Below are 17,773 nucleotides of genomic sequence, written 5' to 3'. Positions count from 1 at the left end.
ACACTTCTTTGCAAATTTTACACTATTCAAGTGTGTTGGGTGGAACATGCATCCTATCCCAGCCACCTCTAACTTACTTATTAACAACCCTACTGATTTTCTTCTACCATATCACAGAAAAACATCCCTGACGTGCTACTGGTTAAACTACAGAGTTGGAAATGGTTGGGGTTTTATGTGTGTGTGCATTTTATTACTAAGGATGGAAACCAGAGGCTTTCTACTCTGAGCTATACTCCCAGCCCATTTTATTTTTTATTTCTGAAATAAGGCCTAAATTTCTAAGGCTATCTTCAAATCTGTGGTCCACCTGTCTCAGCTTCTCAAACACTGGAATTATACATGTGCACTAACACATCAAACTTGGAAATAGTCTTACTTCAAATTTAATAATGAAGACACATCAGTGTTAAAAATATAATCTAAAATTATTTTTAAAATACATGCATTACCTTCAGCTTACATATACATATGTCACTGAAAACTTTAAACTAAGAGTATAAAACTATATTATGGCTATACCAAAGAAAAAAGGGATGCAAAGTTAAAATGTGCAGTTTGATTCTTCCTTAAGACTATCTTAGATATGATAAGCTTGATTAATTAATCTGTCTTCTTGAGTCTCTATCTTGATTTTGCAGCAGTCAGTAGGACAAGAATAAGGATATTTTTACATTGTGGCATATTCTCACAAATTTAATAGTTTAGCTATGTTGGTTAATGGGAAAGCCAATGATCCTTAAAAATCTTTTTAAAAAGAATGCAGTCTACATCCTTTCTTTGGTAAATATAATGTATTAAGTATAATTAACTATCTCTTTAAAGATTAAGGATATTTAACTTCCTCAGGTTTCTTTTAATAAATTTTAATTTCCATTTAAAATATTTCAAGCCTAGATATTGAAGATGTCAGAGATGACATCTTCAGAGATTCAAACCCCAGATTACATCCCGCAACTGTCTTCTTGTACTTGTTTTTTAAAAAAAAATATTTTGGTGTATATACATGATTTAGCCTGATATTTACAAAATACCTGGTTAAAACATCTTACTAGGTATACCAGATAATATTGGCATTATAAGTTAGAATTAGTTTATTTTTTCAGTATAGGATTGTGAACTTATTTAACTTAGAGTTTACCAGGTTCTGTTTCCCAATGTGTGTGGGAGGGGAATTACCTTTTATTTCCATAGTTGCAATGTCTACATGAAATCACATAAAGATAGTTGCTTTCTTAAGTTTCTAAGTACTAAGAGGCAGACATCCAGAGGGCTAAGAAATGAAAATCAGATAAGAAGAGAGAAGACCCAGACTAGCCACCTACTATGATCTTGAGCAAATAACTTATTTTCCAAATTGTCAGTGTCCTGATTTATAACATGAGATGTATATTACTTATATTAGTTCTGGAAAATAGAAGAAAATAGGTTCTATGAAAAAAGGAATGAGACGAAAACAATGACCAGAGAAGAACATAAGAATTAAAATCAACTCAAAATAAATAGGCTTCATATTCTTGTTTGTGTCTTTTAATAGCAGAGAGGCTAAGTAATCAATAGCTCTCAACCTGAAGTTCAGGAGCCTCCCAATACAAGTTTTAATCCCATCCCCAACACTCATCCTTCCCATAAATGCTGTTTGGTTTTTTCTTTTACTGGTAAACCTGTCTAGGGCAGGGCCATATTGGATGCATGTTTGGATCCACACAATCCTTGACATGGCCCATAGACATAGTAGCAAATTTAACATTGACTGATTATCTACACAAAGGTGATTTAAAGTCGAGTCCAGAAATTTGGTGTTTTTTTTTTCATGTATTAAGAGCAGGCCCTTGGTGAGAACATTAATGAGCTTTATGATTCCTGATGTCATAGATGATGCCTCATGGAAGAATGTAATCTACGGAAGGTGAGACTGTTCCAGGAACACGGGTTTTGCAATTAGAGGAGGAGGCTGGGAGAACTGAAACATCTGGCTCCCAGTGGCAGGCGCGCCACACACAAGAGCAGCCCATACCCGACTGACATCGCAACCAGTGCAGAACAGGTAATGGTAATCATAAATGAGCTAGTTTGCAACTGTGTGTGTTATCTTGGGGTTTTGTTGTTATCTAGGACTGAGAAACACGTTTATAACTAATTATTTATCTTCATGATTGTGTACATTTAAGTGATATTGAAATAGATTTAAAACAATATTAGGAACCCATAAGAATCATTTTTAGGGATCCAGATATTATTCAACTTTAAGAAAATGTGACCCACACTCTGCTCTTGAATGTACTTGAGCAGGTTAGAAACAGGTAAGGCTGGAAGGGCCTTCATAGGAAGAGCAGAGCAGGAAGGGCATCAGGATGAACTACCATGGGAAGTGCGGGGAGAGCAGCAAAGGAGAGTCATGGGAAATACAGAAACCAGAGGCTCTCCATTACCATGCTAATAAATAGGGTGACATTCGACAGTAATCAGAACTACTGATAAGATCAAACGTGTCACTCAGGAGGCTCACACAGACTGAAGGGCAGGAAGTATGTAGGCAGTAAGATGACCAGGTTGGAGGATTTTACAATAGGCTGGCTTATATAAAAATGGAAACATGAGGTTGATGGACAAGTCAATGCAAATGAAGAATTACAAGGCTGATTTGAGAAATAACCAGATGTGAAAGCAGATAAAAAATATGACAAATCCGACATGAATTTTTCTACAGTAACAAGATTTCTGCTTATTTATAATTTTATTGTCCTACAAAACCAGCTAGAAGCCGGGTGTGGTGACACACGCTTGTAATCCCCGCGCTTGGGAGGCTGAGACAGGAGGATTGCACGGGTTCGAAGCCAGCCTCAGCTATTTACTGAGGCTCTCAGCAACTTAGTGAGACCCTGCTTCCAAATAAAATATAAAATAGGTCTGGGAGTATAGTCAGGAGTTCCACCCCCAGTACCACCCAAAAAAAAAACAAAAAAAAAAAACAAAACCAGTTAGAGAATAACAGGATAGCATTGGGCAATCCAACATCTTATTTAAGAATTATACTGTCATAGCACTCTTGTATGTCTCTCACTGATCTCCTTGTGCACTTAGGCCTTAAAACAGTTCAAAAATTTTAATCCAGTGACTTAAGGACGTAATCAGGAATATAGGCAATGATAAACATGATATGATCATTGTGGCGTAATATATGGTTATAAAACTGGAATAGCTCAATTTTCAACACTACCATGATTAAACAAATAACAGAGAGCTATCAAATGCATTATCATGTAGCCACTAAGCATAAGATTTACAGAAAATGTTTAATGATGGGTAAATATTTAAACCAAAAGAAACTGCACAGTTACATGTAAAGTGCAACATTATCTCTGCACACATTATCTCTGTTCACAAAGGAACTTACTCAAACATTTATTGTCCTAATGTCCATAGTATGCACATAATACTTTATAATTAGAGAATCTGCATTAGAAAATATTTAAATACTCGAACCAACTACAGCAATGCCTATAATTTCTTTCTGCACTAAATTATATGCTGCTGAATATAACCAATGCATGACATTCAAATGACATTGAGATGTTGCTTAGTAACATATTGGTCTGAAGACTAAGCATTTCAAAACATGAGAGACAATATATGTCATCATAAATAGAAGAACTTAATAACAGGCTATGTGTTGTTTAAAAGAATATATGTAAAATGGACCTGGAAGTGGTAACATAACTTGTTTAACAGCATGGCAGCCTTTCTCTTGGTTTTGCTGAAAAGTGAGCACAGGGACTGTGCACTGCATCCCTCAACCACAAAGTGCTGGACCAAGAGCAGAGTGCTGGACTGGACCAGTGCAGCCCAATCTTAACCTGCCAAAAGCTTAGGGCTCCGTGGCCTAGAGCAAAAGCAGAGGGGAAAGATCAGATTTGCCTGCTTTTAGAAATCTATAATTAAGGGCCTGAAGCAGTGAGTGGTGTGAGCTGAGCTCAAAGTTCTTGAAGTGAGGAAACCATATGGCTGGGCAAAGCTCCACAGTCTACAGCAGCAGCAGACCTGGTGCCTGGCCAGGGAGCTCTACAGGGGCTCAGCTTGGGCTTCCTGCACCTTCTGTGCCTAGTCCCTTTGCTAGAGCTAGCTTAAAGAGCCTACCTAAAGTGGGAAGTATTCTTTACACATCATGCCAAACACTGTATCCATCAGTGCAGATGTCAATTTAGAAAATAATATATAAACATTAAATCTGAAGTTAGAGAAAAAGAGATGGCTAGGAAAGGAAGAAAAATACTTTGTAAATATTTCATGCTCAAGAAAGTTGCAGAATGTTTCTTGTTTTTTATTCTTGTTACAATAGTAGAGTGGATTGAAATATGAAGCAATCTTAGATCTATATCGCAATATCATTATTAGTAGAAGAAATGTATTTGCAGGATAACTATCAACACAAGTGATCTAATTTTAAGCACTCACATAAAAGATTTAGAAACTTATTTATTATAAAAGAGCTTAAAGATGCCACAACTATATATGACACATAAAATATTAAAAACTAACTTGTATTCAATTATGGACTACATATATGGGAAATCTATGACAAGTTACTCTCTGCATTTTCACTTCAAATAGTCTGTCAAATAAACCATCTATAATTTTTGTAAATATATCCACACAATATTTAATCATTAAAACTACCATCCAGGCATGGCGGTGCATGCTTTAAAACCCAGTACTTAGTAGGCTGAGATAGGAGTATCACAGGTTTTCAGCCAACCTGAGTAACTTATCAAGGCCCTCTGCAACTTAGTGAGACCATTTAAAAAAAATATGGATGAGAGTGTAGCTCAGAGGTAGAATGCCCCAGTGTTCAATCCCTAGTACCACCACCAAAACCAAAAACTATCATAAATCAAAATACCCAATCTTAACTTTCAGAAATACAGGTAAACCTTTATGCTAAACTGTTTCTACAATATCAGTATAGAATTCAAAATATTAAAGTTCAGCTCTCAGTGTATGTGCCCATGTATATGGATCTATTCCAGAAATTTCTCACAGTATTTTTCTTTATATTCAAAAAAACATTACATAGCTTATTTGACAGACTCATTTAGAGGCTTGAATTTTCCAAGTCTCTTGTTTATGTGTTGTAATTTTAAAGTAACATTTGACCACCAATGGACAAAAATATCCACACAGACCAATACAATTTGAAATCTACACAGGTCTATGAATTATAAAACATACATAAATCCTGCTGATTCTCCAAAATAAATAGCTATTAAGATTTCGGTAAGAGTTTCATACTATATTCAAAATTACTTTTTTAAGTTATTTTTAAATAGAGCTTAAGTTATTTCATATGTAGCAGTAAAGTCTACAATAGACTATACACTTTTTGACTGATAATATTTTAGGAAATGAATTTTGCAATTCTAAGCATCACCATGTCCACAGCATGAATTACTGTGAAGGTCACTTAGTCTGCTTAGAAAGTTTGGGAGTCACTTTTGGCAAAAAGCAATAAAATTCAACCTGACCTACAGAATACAATTATTCAAAACGAAGTTAATACAACCTATCATAAAAGCATACTAATATAAATGTGAGAAAGTACCAAGAACTCATTTTAAACACTTAAACTCATAATAAAACGAGCCAAAATAACCATATTCTCTAACCCAATGGCGAATCTTAGTGTTTTCTGTAATTTCTATCAGCTTCACAAAGATTGTTCCACCCATATATCTAGAACATGCAGTCCACAGAGTTGGCATTCTCTAAATATTTGCTGAATGAATTACACATGTTTCATAAGAACCAGATGTTGTGACTGACTCCAAGCAAGTCCAACCAGCAAATGCTACTATAATGAAAGAAAGAAGCCATGGAACACTTAGGTTGTGTTCAATCACAAGATATTTTATAATTTCTCATTACTTATCAGTAAATATTGATGTGAACATTTTCTAAGATCAGAATCCCCTTTTAAAGGCAATGGAAACATTACCAAATAAAATATAGTCATAAGAACATTGTTATGGGTATACTTTCAACCTGACCTGAATAATCTTGTCACTGAATAAACGCCACTTAAAAAAGCCCTTGCATGCACATAAGTACATAGAAAATTCATCCTCAGTCATTACAGGTTTTAGTCACTCCCGGGGAAGTGCCTATTTGCCTATAAGATATTAATATTTTTTTTCAACATGCACTACTGAATGAAGGTTCCAGATTAATATCAGAAGATAACAGCATTAAATGGGACAGGCATTACGTGTGTGTGTGTGTGTGTGTGTGTGTGTGTGTGTGTGTGTGTTTACACCTGTGAATCTATCTAACATAATGACTGCTTACACAGAGGCCCTATTTTAAACATTTTACTGATAAGATTATATAAAGTTTCATGTATGTGGCAAAAAAGGGCAAGTGAGACCAGAAAAAAATGCTTATGAAATAGACAAATTTAAAAGAGCCAGGAGGATCATCTCCTCTAGGACCTTGCTTTTCAAATATGGGCCAGCAGTGTACACATCTCTTGGCAGCTTCTGCAAAATGCAAAAATCTCAGGCCACACCATGGACCAGGTAAATGGGAATTTGCATTTATTTCTACACACATTAAAGTTAAGTGTAAAAAGATCAGCTCTAGAAATATAAAGTTAGCACATGTGTTGTAGCAAAGACATGCAATAGGAACAGCTGTAGGGAAAAATAAAATAACTTTGGAACAGACAACAGAGAATGCAATGCAAGAAATGGTTTGAAGAGTATAAGTGTGCCTTTTTATCTTTTGCACTTACATGAATTACAGAAAAGGCAGACATTGATGTCATTCAGATGAAAATGGGAGCGTGAAAGAGGCTTACTTTCTCAGGCATCCCTTTGCAAAGGCTATGAGCCTGGGAGGGAGGCACATGGCAATCAGAAGTGACCTGCAGAAGGTGGATGGGGATAAGGAAGGCAGAGACTCAGATCTTTATCTTGATCTCCTTTCTGGGCCCAACCACGTTCCAGAGAATATAGGGAGATTGCTAAAGACGCAGGGGCCTATTTGGGATAAGAAAGTCTCCTACTTGGGAGGTTGAGACAGGAGGATTGCAGGTTCAAAGCCAGCCTCAGCAACTTAGCAAGACCTTGTTTCAAAACCTAAAAAGGGGGTGAGGATATATATATATATGATTAAAATATATACATTTGAGATTAAAAATTACTTAAGGGGTATATAAACATCTTTGTTTAGATTTTATTAATATATATTTTATTAATATATAATATATAATAAAGTAATAAAGTAGCCTGGCTGGTGAAGAGGTGTGGCTTCCAGAAGGAACTCCTGAGCTCGCTTGTCCCAGCACCTTGGCACCTCTGTGCAGTGGATGCAACATGTAATTTTCCTCATGCTTGAGATAACTGGAGAAGGCAGAACACTCAAAATAGCTTGGCTCCCACATACTGGCTCTGCAGCAAAAGCTGCCTAGAGAAAATAGTCATTGGGAGGGCCCTGCATGTATGAAAGGCAAAGCAGGGCCAAGACAGTAACAGAGGTGGGTCTTGGCTGTGACCAAAATGAAAGACAAAAGGACTAATGGGTGCACTATTACTTCAGAAATAGATGCTAGCAGACAGGAAATAAACTGTCAAGGACAGCACAACCTGACTGTCCATGAAGACACTCAGAACCAGGAGACCCTTCCCACCATGTGTGTGGGGGCTGCCCCCACCTTTCTTCTACAGGAAACCATCAGTCCTGTGTTACTCCATCATAAAATGTGAGGTAGGGAAATGAGTGAAATATTTAGACTAAATGAAGCTTTTGATTTATTGGTTGTGAAGATAAATGAAGGATTGGTAGTCTCAACTAAAAAGGATTTTAAAAAGGAAGCAGGAGAAAGTGGTTAAATAAGGGATAAGAAATGAAGCCCTTAGCTTTGAACATAGTACATTAAAATAAGTTAGACATTTCCTCTACCCCCACCCCACAGGACCCAAAGGAAAACCTACAGCCAATCTAAGGGCCACACAGATAGGATACTGCTTAACAGACACTCACAGGAAGGCTCCAAGGAGATATTCTGCCTTCACATACACTCATCATACCAACAACAACTGAATCCCAAAAACCTTAAATAGTATATTTTTAATCTACAAAATTGGTATGATAAGGTGAACATGACTAAAAGTAGCTATACAAGTAAACAATATAATAAACAACATTTAAAAGATTAAAAACATTTTATAGAAATAAAAATGTCACCATGAAAATTAAAAGATCAACCTGGGCATGGTGGCACATGCCTATAATCTTAGCACTTGGGGAGCTGAGACAGGAGGACCACAGGCTTAAGGCCAGCTTCAGCAATTTAGCAAGGTCCTTAGAAACTAAATAAAAATCAGTTTCAAAATAAAAACTAACTAAAATAAATAAATAAAAACTAAAATAGGGCTGTGAGTGTAGCTCAAAGATAGATCACACCAGAGTTTAATCCCTAATGCCACATACACACACACACACACACACACACACACACACACAAATTAAAAGGTCAATATATTCAAAGGCAGATTGGTTTAGTTTATTCCTGAGAAGACAAAATGAACCCAAAAGATACATAAGTAGCACAAAATCATAAAGAAATAAAATATAGATAGAGGTTCAAAAGAAGTTTGAATTAAAATGGAAATATTCCAGGAGAAGAGAAAGAATAGACACCAAGATGTTATTTCTTTAAATAAATAAATATATGTTATATTTATCAATAATTCTCCATGAAAAAGTCTCTAGTATAAAGTTCTTCTATAGCTATGAGAAAAAAAAAACTATACCTTATAATAAAAAGCAGTTTCAAGAGTCACTAAAAGGGAAACAATTAAAGCAGAAAGGCAAGGAAGGGCTGGGCTGTAGCTTGGTGGTAAAGTGCTTGCCTTGCATGAATAATGTCCTAGGTTGAATTCCCAGTACCCAAAAGACGAAAAGTAAAAAAAAAAAAAAAAAAAAAAAAAAAAAATTAAAAAAGTTTAAAACAGAAAGTCAGCATAATAGTCTGAGAGGTTTAAATAAAAAAATAACAGATTAAAATTTACTCAAGGATGTATAGACAACTTTGTTTGGATTTTATTACTTTTAACGCTAAGTGTGACTGGGAAATGTTTAAGGACCCAAACACGGGAGTCTCTGAAGCAGTGTGAAGGTGCCAGAGATGATCAAGTGGATGGAAGAGGGTGGAGGCTAGAGAGGGGCAGGTGCAGCGTGCTGGCACTGAGCTGGGGGAGCACCATCTCATGGGGTCCAGCAACTTTACTGACCAGCATCATTACTTGTCCAGTCAGGACACATCCCTCCCATACACTTCATGATCTGACTGGCAACTCCACCGACCTGCTCAGTTTGTGAAAAACTAAAACTCCAGTGAGATACCAATACATGGACCAATTATAAATTGTATAGAAATAAATGTAATTCTCAAAATTAGATTAACTTCAGAACCATCGACTCATATAAGGTTACTTTTCATTTAACTCCTACAGTATTTTACTGATCTTAATCATAACTTTACTTACAAGTTCCATGCCTCTTAAATACCATGAAGAACAAAATTAAGCCTTAAGAAAAAGCTGTTCAATAAAAGACATATGTTCATGTAAGAAAGAAAAATAAAAGAAGCTCTTGGACTACACCTTAGAAAGTCAAGGTCAATGGGAAGAACTCCTGACAATTCAAGGCTAGTCTTAAGACATGGCTTTTATGATTTATTAAAATATACAAATACTATCATGGATTTAATGCCTCATTACTTCGAAACCAAGGTTACTACCACTTTTCACATTTTCAAGAGATGCACCTCCTCTGTTAGAGGTAGATTCATGGTAATTATGAAGTTTTATTAGAAATAAGCTGGCTGCCAGGGATAGTACACCATGAAAGTCCATGAGGATCCACAGAAGAGTACTAGGAGACTCTTCCCACCATCCACAGGTGTATGCACGTGCATGCACGAGCAGCCCCCCCCCAACGCACACAACCATCAGCTCTGTGTTACTAGATCATTACTGACTCTCCTAAGTCAACAAATACAGAAAGATTTTGAAATTTGTGGGAAGAAATCATAAACTCCCCTGAGAAAAGGCACATTCTTTTAAATCAATTCAAATACTGTTTCATAAATTAAAGTTCCAAGAAATTATTGCATTTATTCTAACAATGAGTAATAAAATGCTGAGAAAATTACTTTTGAAGCATTTATACAGTCTTTCAATTGCTTAAAATTCACTTTCTATAAAATTCTTCACATAGCACAGATATTTACCTGTTCTAGTCCCAGCAAGAAGGCTATTAACAAAAAAGAAAAAAAAAATCCAAGTTTTACAAGGAATTTGTGGTGGGATCAAAAACTCGCAATTAAAATTGATTTTTTACTTCTTGAAGTCTTTGCTATACACACCCTTGCTAAGAAAAGTCAACAAAAGGATTATATCTATGACCATAAGTGGATCAAATGCAAGGGAGAACTGATCTCAGAGAGTCTCCAGTGTTTATAAGGACAGCTTATATTTGTGAAGAACAGATATGCTATGTTCTCTTAAATGCTTCCAGGCATTAGTTACTTTGTCCTCAGCCCTATGAGGAGGATACCTTTTATTACCCAGCATTTATAGAAAAGAAAAACTGATGCTCAAAGAATGTAGAAATGAATCCAAGGCCTCAAGAAAAACATTTCTCCACCAGAGTTCTAGGTCAACTGTCTTACCCCCTATCTGCAGAGTCTCCTACAGAGCTCAATAAACCTTGGAGGGATAAAAGTCCTTATATGGAGAGAATAGAAGGAAACTCAACCCAGAGAGCAAAGTCTCTTCTAAATTGTTTCTATACAACATATAGCTTATAACCAATTAGAATCAAATAGGAAGTTCATTGATATATGAAATTGACAGATTCATAACAATGATAATTTCTGAGTCCACCTCTATTCCTGCCTCATAAAGTCAACACTGAAGTCCCCTACATGAAAGCTCATCTTCCTTAATATCTATTGCTATTCTATTACTTCCTCTTGCTGTTATGATGAATCATTTTATGTATCTGCTTTATTTCCCTTAGGTAAATTGCAAATTCTTTTGAAATCTGGTAAACCTAAGGCATAACTTAATCCCCAAAGCATAGAACACACTTTACAATGAAGCCAGTGATCATTCCCATTACATAAAGACAGGCAAGGCATAGAAAACAGAATGGCGCTGAGCTTCTGAGCACCTGCCGGCTCTTGAAAGTCAAGGTTACCCAACATCACATCATCCTGTGTGACATAGACAGTTGTAAGAACGCATTCCATACCTCATTGCATGACTGACTGCATTTTAAGAAAGTGGTCAAATGTGAAGTAGTGATGCAAAACGCTGCTGAAAACAGAATACCGAGAATATACAAATAGAAAAAGCAAATTCCACTGTACCTCTTGATTTACCAAGAATCATACTATTTTTCTAATCAGGTAACAATTTGATCCCCCAAGTTGAGTTAACTTTTAGAATTCTGTTAGAAATAATGCAGTAGGTTTTAATTAATCTAACCAGCAAGCTGTTTTAAAATGTGAATATAATTATGCCAAAATTTACTTAGTTACCCAAAGTACAAGGAAAATATATCAACCCTTTCCTTTTAAAAGACTACTTGTCAAAATTAATGATTGTTAATTTATCTATTCATTTAAACAACATTTATGAAAAGGCTACTACATATGCCATTCCATTTCATGATAAACAAGTCCTATGCAATTCGTGTTCTGATGGAGCCAAGCCCAGAGACAGAGGCAGCACACAAGTAAATGCACAAGATGATTTCAGTATGGTATAATTAGGAAGGGAGAGGAAGGAAGACTAATTTAGACTGGATGATCAAGAACAACTTCATTTATGGGGAGGCAACCAAAGAAAAGTCTTTCTCTTTCACACTATGACTTGAGTAAAATACCAAAATTTCAATATTAAATGCCAGAGAATGGTGATTTTAGGGGTATCATAGTTATATAAATAATGAAGGGCTAGAAAACTCAAAACTACAGTCATTCCCTAGAGTTATACATGAGATATCAATGAAGATACCTGGAAGAGGGGTACTGTTGTAACAAATAGCTAAAAATGTAGAAATATATTTAAAACTGGGAAATGGGCATAGGCTTTAAGAATGTTGAGGGACATGATAGAAAAGGCCCAGGCTGTCTTGACACACTAGCAGGAGATACAGAATGAGACATGGTCTCACCGTGTGAGGGCTTAGAAGAAAGTGAGAAGCACGGTAGAGAAAACATATTCATCTGAGAAAACACTTGAATTACTATATGAACAGACTTTTGACAAGACGCTTGGACCTTACATGTGCTGCTGGTGAGGAGTTGGATGGAAAGGAAGAACCTTTTATTAGAAACTAGAGGAAATGGACAGAGGTAGAAGGCTTAGCCGAATTAAGTTCCCCAATTGTGAGGCAAGTGAACTTTATAACCTATGAATCTGGATACAGAGATGAAGCAATTTCTAAGAAAAGCATTAAAGATGTGCTGCTTTGTGTCCTTCTTCCTTGGATGCTACAGCGAAATGAGAGATAAGAAAGATAAATTATGATAACACAAAATAATGCTGTCAGACCACCAAAATGTTATGAGCAAGAGATAGGTTGGTTAAACTACCAGCTACAAACACGTGCTACCTTTTATTGGGAAGAAAGGAAGATCCAAGGGCAGTGTCCAGGGCCCCAAAGGTACAGCAGATCACAGATAACTACCTCCAGGCCTTGAAACCCAATGGAGTTTTAACAGTACTTGAGATTGGTATTTCTTTTTCTCCTTTCCATTTTCTCACTCCGAATGGGGATGTTTATACCTGATAACCTTTGCCTGTCATGCCATTATATGGCAGGGAGTGGATCACTTGTGTTTCAGTTCTACAGGTCTAGAAATAAAGAATATTTATCTCAGTATTAGATTATAGCCAGAATTTCATCCATTCCTGAGTTAGATCCTGCTCTTTGGGGTTTGAGTTGGTACCATAACAGGTTGAAGTTTCTGCATATGTTGGAAGAGGGTGAATGTGTTTTGCATACAGAATGAACCTGAATCTTTGGAAGCCAGAAGGTGGACAGAATAATAGCCCCCAAAGAGACATCTGTCCCAATCTCTGGAAGCTGTGAATATGTCACCTTACATGGTAAATAAATAAATAAATAAATAAATATAAAAACTTTGCAGATATATTGGAGGATACTGAGATAGGACTGATATCCTGGAAGATGTGAGTGGGTCTGATGTAATCGAGGGGTCCTCTTAAGTGAAGGAGGAAAGGAGGAGAGTCAAGAAGTTTTCCACAAAAGGAAAACTTCACAGGCCACTGCTGGCTTTGAGGATGGGGAAAGGCACCATAAACCAATGAAAGTAGGCAGTCCCTCAACAGAGGCTGGAAAAAATTAAGAAATGGAGGCTTCCCTAGAAGGTCCAGAAGAAAAGAAGCCCTGTCAACATCCTAATTTTAGCCTGGTGTAAATCCTTTTAGGATTTCTGACCTCCAGAACTGTACAATAATAAATTCTGTGTTGTTTGAAGCCACTAAGTTGATGGTCATAAACAATAATTATAAAATTAGTTTATCCCATTTATAGTAAGTTTTTTTTTAAGTTGGCATTTAACAAATTATGACAGAAATCAGTCTGAGTATTACAAGATTAAGTATTATTAACCTTAGTGGAAGATTCAAATGCCATCTGTGATCTGGACTTCACCAATGTCATAGTCAAATACTAGATAAATACAGACTAAGATACGTGATCAAGAAAGAGATGACTTAGAAATGTGACCAATACATGCAAATTCCCTCACAAAAATTTTTTGCGTCTTAGATTTTCCTGGGCAGTGGGAAATGTGTAACAAAGTAAAGATGGTGGCTAGATGCTCAATTTTTGTTTAAATAATTAACGCAGTCTATTCTGTAAGAGAAGCATTATATTTCCTATTCTCTTCTAGTTTCCTAATATCTAAACCCTGAAGGGTAGGCATTATGTTTCTTATTCTTGATAAATTTAATAAGTTTCATGGTCTTTGTAAAAACAAGACCAAAATAAATATTAGAAAATGAAACTAACCTTTAAAAGAAAAAAAAAAAGAATAACATCCCAACTGTAACATACACAGCCGATTCTCCTTCAACAAATATCCATTGTTATTTTTCTCAAATTGATCTAACTTATCAGATATAGCTATGAAAGCTATAATAAATAAGGAAAATTAAACCAAGCTTTTACGTTTACTTTTATTTCTACTTGCTAACACATGCATTTATTTTGGTCATCACATATCTTTACTATTTCTTTTTTTTTTAAACACTGTTAGGCTGGGTAGTCATTTATTCTAATAAATACTGAAAATGGCAGAGTATGAAGTTTATATTCATCAAGGTAATTTTACAGGATGTAGAACATATTTACACGTGGCAAAGTGGCAGGGCTGCTAGGACCACAAAGATCAAGATTCTGCACGTATGTGCTCACAATAGTCAGCAAACAGGCAGGGTACAAGACTACACTACACTAGCAACCAAACACGAGGGTGCTCTAACATATATACTGCTCCCAGGTGGAAGAAAGAACCCTGAGGAAAGCAGTGTAAAGATTCAGGAAACCCAGGTCCACAAAAAAGCTTTTATTGTGTAGGCAATGGAGAAGACAATAAGGATTTCTGGTTCAGCAAGCCTTAGGATACCTGAAGAAGAGGCTAGGAGGAGAGACCTGAGGAGAGAAATACTACTGGAATCAGCTGTCAGAAGCAGAGAATGTGAGAATGAAAAAGCAAATAGACAAAAAAAAAAAAAAAAATCAGCATATTCAAAGCACAGTTCTACACCACCTGTGGCTTCTCTTCACACAAATCAAACTGAAACACCATGTTCCTTTATTCAAAGAAATGGGCTTTTTGCTCTCTAAGATCCAGAGCCAATTGTCAGGAAACAGCTAAGGCAAAGCAAAAATGGAAGTCCTGTAATGCCAGAATTTCTCAACTTGGGGAAGTCATAGGGCGAGTTCAAAGAGATGTGTGAAAAGATTAATGAGGTAGTATACCAAATAGCTGTGACGGCAACGATAGGAAAATAGCCAAAGAGTTCTGATCCCTAGCCTCCTTTTCCCACAAACTGTAATATTAAATTCTAGGCTAAGGAAGGAAATGAAGTATGAATTTGTTTGCTTGTTTAGAGAGGTAGGTGGCATCAAGAGCTAGATAGTGAGGTAGAATAAAGGAAAATAAAGCTCAAAGTTTTGGAGTGAAATTGCAATGTAGGAATAAGTCATTCATGAAAGTTATACCTTTATAGAATCTAACTTCTTATATCTCTGAAAATCAGAGTAAAATTATATATAATCTATACTAATACTACACCATAGTCTCACTGAATATATTGATACTACCCTTAAAAGGATAAATTTCACTCTCAGAGATAACAAGAAAAGATATCTCCCTTGTGACAATTAGCCATATAAAATAGAAAGAAAACTCTTATTTCATTAAAATCAGATTTTTCATTTAGGATTATTAGTCTAATACGAAAACCTGAAAACCCAACATGAAAGTCTTGACACCACCCAAATCTTGACCTACTTTCCTTTAGGCCAATGATGAGACTAGACTCTTTTTAAAGACCTAATTTAGTGTGCCTAATTAGGAGAGTGAAATGCCTCTGATTTAAATGATATATATTAGATATCCAATGACAAAATCTGTACAAAAAATGGATGAATCTCACATCTGAATCTCTCAGTCCCAATGTCTAAAAGTGATAATGCATTCTTTAAAAAATGCAATCTAATGGGTTAATATACTGTCCTAAATATACATTGGAGATTTTCTGCCTTAAATTTTTAGAAAACTTTTCATAAAAAATTAACTGAAGAGGAAAAACTGATATAAATGTTACTGTTTATATATTACCTAGAAATTGTTTTTAATTTCTAGTTGATTCAGTTGTCTTGTTTTCGATGGAATGATTTTATCAAGCTGCTTACACACGGGCTTTAAACACTCTCCCCTTTAACAAAAAAGAATCAAAGGTCACAATTCACTGCTCAAGTCAAATTAGGGGAAAAAATGTTTTCAAGCATTCCAAGAATTAAGATTTATGAAACCAGTAAGCCGGCATTCTGTTTATATGAGCGAGGGTGTTGGAACTCTGGGCAAAAGGGTAGAGGCATGTGCGGAGAAGACAGCTGAGGAGTGCTGGGCCCACGACACTGGGAAGTAACTGGATCCACAGAGAGAAGAGATGGAGTTTTGGAAAAGCAAAGGATAGAAACACAGCTGAAGGAATCCAGTTGCCTGAACTTCTTAAAATTAATTTGGGGATCTTTCCAATGTCACTGGAATGGTAGAATAAGATTTCTTTGATTTCTCCTGGAAACGACTCTTCTACACCCTTCTTATAACTTACCATAGATGGCTGTAGAGATTCAACATTACGTTCTAAATGCCACATTGGACTGTATCTGTCCATCTAGAATAGTGGTTTTCAACAGTAAATAAATTTTGCCCTTAGGGAACATCTGGCAACATTTTTGAGGGTCACAGGTTGGGGAGCAGGGCTGCTACTAACATCAAATGCGTGGAGGCCAAAGATGCTGTGAAAGATCCTTACAATGCACAAAACACCCTGCAGAACAAAGAAGCTTCAAGTCCGAAATGCCAACACTAGTAGGTTAAGAACCTCTGATCTCCTCTGAATACCTTCGGAACAAAAACCTGCTTCTCAGACCTTTCTCCTAGCCCCTCTCTCTCTAACAGTCATCTAATTAAAGGATAAACCATCCTCAGCTGAGGACTCGTTTTTCAATTGCTTTAAACATGGTGGATGGCTTACGCAAATTAAGAATCACACAGAAATACATGGAGATAATATATCTCTGAGCAGAAGCACAGAGGGTGCAAGAAAATAACTTCATAATCCTCCCCGTATTTCATTTTTGAGCACATGCAGTTCAGAAGAACGTCTACATGGTCCCCTATAGAGTTGTGTCTCTTCTATGATCAGCACTCTAAAAACGCAACGGTCTTGTAGAAATACAATATTTCTTATTAACGTAAAAACTGAGCTTAACAGTATTTACTGAGAAAGAATTATGCAGGAGGCAGCAGAGGGTAAAAAGCCACCCAGGTCTTTAAAATGCAAAGTTATTTCACAGTTTGCTTGCAAAATGACTCAGATCATTATTACTTTTAGTCATGCCAAGTTTGCTTCTAAGCCTACTAGGAAGGGAGGAAGAAAAAAAAAACCCACCATTTTTTTTTCTTGCAGTCATTAAACCAATGAAACAGAAGCTTACTGAAAACGGATTTATGCAATAAAATTTCTCTTTTTTATAACTGTTATTTAAAACACAACAAGCCATCGCTGGAGGTGTACATGAAGATTCTCAGAAATCTTTCATCTACTTTAAGACCTGGAGTGGGAGGGAAAGAAGCAAAGAAAAAGAAGCCCTAACTCACAGATCTAAAAAATCTTAAGCTGCCAATATTTCCCCAGTGCATCTTTCAGTCAAAAGCGTCCCCGGGTTTACTCTTTATTTTCTTCCCCTTCAAACAACTGGGAGGGATCTCCTCGCGGCGTTTCAGCAAGAGCACTGTGCTAACGACAAATAAAAAGCCTGGCGTGAACCTGGCACGCCTCATTCATCAGAAACCATGGCAGTGGATAACCCTGTTGTCCGGCGTGACCCCCTCGCACCTTTCCCGGGGGATCCTCCGCCGGGTCTGCTTTTTCACCTA

General features: G+C 36.4%; 1 protein-coding gene across 1 annotated transcript in view; it reads right to left on the bottom strand.

Annotated features, from left to right (window-relative positions):
* The window catches only part of GNAI1 (G protein subunit alpha i1), a gene marked incomplete at both ends in the record, with an annotated part of 85,046 nt that overhangs the window by 66,626 nt on the left and 647 nt on the right, over positions 1-17,773 (bottom strand). The window lies entirely within an intron of this gene.

Source organism: Muscardinus avellanarius (genome assembly GCF_963383645.1).
Source record: "Muscardinus avellanarius genome assembly, chromosome: 9".
NCBI lineage: Eukaryota > Metazoa > Chordata > Mammalia > Rodentia > Gliridae > Muscardinus > Muscardinus avellanarius.
This window is presented reverse-complemented; position numbering and strand designations above follow the sequence as displayed.